This window comes from Montipora capricornis, chromosome 6 (assembly GCF_036669925.1).
Source record: "Montipora capricornis isolate CH-2021 chromosome 6, ASM3666992v2, whole genome shotgun sequence".
NCBI lineage: Eukaryota > Metazoa > Cnidaria > Anthozoa > Scleractinia > Acroporidae > Montipora > Montipora capricornis.
The window spans coordinates 18,806,594-18,811,593 of record NC_090888.1 but is presented as its reverse complement, the minus strand read 5'-3'; positions in this window follow the sequence as shown (position 1 = coordinate 18,811,593).

The window sequence follows — 5,000 nt, the reverse complement described above, 5'->3', positions numbered from 1 at the left end:
GCATAGATCAATATTTCATGACCCTGAGGAAAGGAAAACTGCCTACGTATGTTGTAAAAAGGCCTGTCTGAAAGGCCTGTGGAAATCGTTGACTTCGGCGGGCCTGCAGACAGCATAAAGCGCTTAGCGAGTGAAAGTACTGAGATTCGGAAAACACGACCAACATCATGTCTTGAAGATCCGGGTGAAGTTTCGACTTCAAAGCTGATTTTCCAGGTGGGATTTTTTGTCTTACCTGTTGTTTGTGATTGCAACGTTGCCTCTCACTGGCATTCAACTTTTATGGATGATTTAAATTGTATAAAAAAAGAGGATAAGAGGATTAACTCATTCGTGCAAACTGTTTGCGAGTTAAATTTGCAGTTAAGTTAATAATGACTTCGTGTTAAGTTAAGCTAAGTTAAGTTGCAGGTAAGGTTGCAGTTAAGTTTGAATTTAACTGTTTGCGAGTTAAGTGTCATCGGTATGGATTTTGGAACTTAAAATGTACAGCAATGGAAAATTTAAAGTGCTACTATGATCAAGAAATCACTTCCTCTTTTTCTTCAGATTTTAAAAGTGTGATTGCTTATCACTTGACTGGCAAAATTTTGAGTTTTGATTTTCATGCAAAGGCTGTTTACTTCGAGTGTTAAGTTTTGGATTTCACGGACCGCCATTACTAACGTTCGAAACTGACCGACTGGACCTAAGAGGGTTGGATCTAGGGAAAAGTGACGTAATTTACGTAGCTTAAAATTTCATCGTGTAAACGCAGCTTAATATTATATACTCAAAACAAGAGTTTAAAAGTCTGAAAGCCCGAAATTCCCGTGCTTCATATTAATTCATTCGCGTACACACGCATTGCATTCTCAAACTATTGAGACTTTGTCGTCATTTTCTCCTCGATTCAGCTCTCTCAAGAATGGCGGACCATTAAATAGGAAAATTCCTGTTAAAATAAACAGGTGTCTTTTTGAAATCAAAGCTTAAAACTTGGGTCACTTAGTTTTGAAATCCAAAGAATAATGAAAGTTGATGTTTTAGTTAAAGACGCAGGCAAGTAAAGTCCGAGAGACCTACCTATGGAAGAAAGTTACTCGAAGTAGTGGAAATGAAGGTCATGAAAATTAATATTAAGGTCTTTCGGATGATGGTGACATCATACAGCTGTATTAAATTTGCTCAAGTATATTGTAAAAATAGGCGTGACTCTTGAAATGTTCACTGGGGACTGTTCAGAAAACAGAATATTACTTGGAATGACATGTGCCAAAGAAGGTCAAGGAGAATAAAAATGTTCAATTCCTGTATGATTTAAGCATTCAAAGTGATCGGGAAATATACCATCAAAGGCCAGACATTATCAATCATGAATATTGTCGTAGAGGGTTGTTTTTCGTCTCGGGAAAAGATAGAGGAAGTGTTAGACCTATTACAGCTCTTGAATATATTAACGATATCCATGTTGGTCTTAATAGTTGCTGTTTGCTTTCAAGCGCATGATACTTTTAACATTAGGGAGTTTTTTTAAGGACTGAGCTATCGACATCGTTTTCAAGATGTATTTTTTTCTGATTTGCATTTTTTGGGTTTTGTAGTTGTTACATAGTTTGAATAAAGTGAATGCTCTTTTTTTCTATGTTGACGTCCCTGCACACAACAACAGATAATCAACTCAATAATCACTTTACTTGTGCTTCCTCTTGGCACAATGAATGCGGCCAAAACTAAATAAAGGACCTTCTCTTTCGAGAGGGACTCGTCTCTTCATTCTCCTTTAACCATGAATGATCAATGATTCAGAATTGACTCCGTATTTGTGCGTAAACATTTAGGAGTGGTGCTTTCCAGGAACATGTCTTGGAAATCGCAGAGTTTAACAATCATCAGAAAGCTATCGAGGAGTTAAATCTGTTTATAAGGGTTTCAAATTCGTGGCATTTAGAAGTAGTCTTAAAAGTTTATGTGAATGGGGGTGGTCGATCTAACATAAAACACGCTGCGACGATCGTACTTCGGGTGAATCGGAACTGTTGGAAGGTGTCCAATTTTAGGAAACTAGAATGATTAGGAAGGCTATGAAAAGGAATGTATTGCTGTTACTTGAGATCGAACTGTTTTGCAACGGTTGAGTGATCATAAGAGGTTGGAAAACTCATTAATTATGTATAAAATGGTATCGCACTTCCCGATTTATCTTTTTCTTGTAGTTCAAGTTGTCATGCCAGTATTCCTACCTGATACGCTTTGCTTTTGTTTTCCGCCTTAATTGTGGTGATCACTAAGACGTCAACTTTAATTGTTAAATTTTCCGTCTCCTGTTTTCTTTTGAATTGGTAACAATTCCAGCACTTACCATTCGAGTAAACTGCTTTTTCTTTCAAAGACCCTGTGGCTTTCCAGACACGGACTATGATTGCAGAACGAAACAACAGAAACAATGAACCTAGGCCTGATAGTAAAAGAAGCTACAGGTTATAGGGAGCAATGACAATAGCAGTCTGGATTAGCTACAAGATTACTCTTTTTTTCCTGTGTTGGGTCATCCCCTTTGCAGATTACTTTTTATATGTTAGTTTCGATTTACCCATCTTTTGGAATAAAACTCGTTCACTTTCGTGCGCCAATTGTACAGTCATTATGGTAATCATACATCTGTTCAATTCCTTCAGCAAACAGGAAAGTCTCCAAACAGGAACGCAGAATTTCCGGTTTCTTGGGTACCATCTCTTTACCGTAGTAAGCCGCTCAACGCAGACTGAAACATTTCCGAAATTTATCCATTTTCCCGGTGGATCGTTTGAAAATGAACTTCTGACGTGTCACCCTGCCCATTGCTACACCATTTAGTGGTGTGAATGGGACCTAGCTATGCCAATCTTTTTGTAGGATATGTTGAACACCAATTTTTTAATCAGTACAACGGCCCCAAACCTGAACTGTACGGCCGCTACATCGACGACTGCATCGGTGCTATTTCATCTAGCAGAGAAGAACTCGATCAATTTATAACCTCCGTCAACTCTTTTCATCCGGCTCTTAAATATACCTGGGAAATTTCGGAAACTTCATTGGCTTTCCTAGATATCAAAGTTTCTATTAGAGGCAACGTGCTATGTACTAGTGTGCACTACAAACCTACTGATTCACACAGTTATTTGTTGTATTCATCGTCACATCCATCACATGTCAAGAACTCCATTCCTTATTCTCAATTTCTTAGACTTCGACGTCTATGTAGTGATGACTCCGATTTTTCCAGCAAATCAGAGGAGATGTGCCAGTTCTTCGAAAAACGTGGCTATCCTGTCTCTGTGGTCAAAGCGGGCCATCATCGCACCCAACAATTTGATCGACAGTCATCGCTACAAACGTCACAAAAAGATAAGAATGACAGAATTCCATTCACCCTCACTTTCCATCCTCATAATCACGCAGTCAAAAGCATCATTCTTAGTAATTTTAAATTACTCCAAAATGATCCCGAGACTGGTAGAATCTTTTCGCAACCTCCACTTATTTCATTCAAACGCGACAAAAACGCAACCTCCAGGCTCTGCTAGCAGGGTGCTGACGTGTATGGTAAGATATTGAAACCACGACCGTGATATGGGTGGGCGTTATTTTACCTCTAAACCAAAATGCCCCCTTGAAAAATAGTTGCACGAGAAACAAAAACGAAAATGCCTGCCACGTTTTGTAGGTTTCCTTGGATTTAAACATTTAATTCTGACATGACCGACATTTGAATTTTTACTGTACGAGACTATGAGACGCCATCAGATGAATGACTTCAAACTGGACATGCATCGGCCAGAGTAAATGCCGCATGTAGCTTTTTTCAGGAACAAAGTAACTGTGTTTGGATGTCGCGCGTTCAAGTTATTTGAATATTATTTAATGTTGTGGTAACCAACTGATTTTATTCCAAGCACCGCCATTTATTTGCTTCATTGCTTTAGTTCGCGGGCCGAAATGAAATTAAACTTCAATTTATTGAATTACAACTTACCTTTCGTGCTTTCGTTTCTGTGGAATGGCTTGTTCAATATTAACCTGCGATCAGGCTCTATTTTAGTCTCGCTTGGTACGTAATGTGGATTCCTCTTCGAAATTCCTTCCGCCCACTTTTTTTGATTGATTGACATGTCCTTCATCGGCCAATCAAATTTACTTCCAGTACACCAATACACGCGTGGACGGGAGGTTCACGCTAATTTGTTTTCACCACAGTTATTTACCGTGGGAGGAATATTATAAACGAATTCGAAAGTTACCGTTGGCTTTCATTTGAGAAAAACATTTAAAGCATGGGTAATGTTTTTGACGACTATATTGCGGCAAAGGCCGGTGTAATTTTCCTTCGAACTTCACTGAATATGCAATCTTTTAAGCTTGACATCTTAATTTGTAATTGAGATAACCTAGCATTCTGTCGTTGGACGGTTTGGCAATAGATTTTTACAGAAAAAAAAAGAGAAATACATTATTCTTTTAACGTGCTTGCCCATGAAGGTTTCTTTGGTGATTTTTTCGGGTAATATCTTCAGTTGCAGCGTATTTCTAGAATTGCCCGCAGTAAAATCAGGCCAGCCGACACCATATCGGAACCATAGGACCACCTGTTCCATTTGTTCCTTTCCAAGATAAGAGTTTTGAGTCCGACAATGCAACCAAGTCCTCAATTCGGCTATAATGTAGATATATACATACAGGCATCGCGTCCTCCTAATTTGAAAATTTTGCCAGAAATCAGGCGATTAAAATTACATGATTGATTAGACAAATCAAGTACTGTTTACAAAGTGTATCCCACATCTAAGTCGAATTTACTTTTTATCGTTCTTTTACACTCAGTTTGTCTTATACTTTCAGTCAAATGTATATTTGATGGACTACTCAAAGAACGACATTTTAAAGATGCCTTAGCAGGACCCAATTCTCTGTGCATCTGCGGGTTGCATTATTCAACCATCATGAGGTACTACTCGTTCAAATGAGATGGTAAAAGTTCG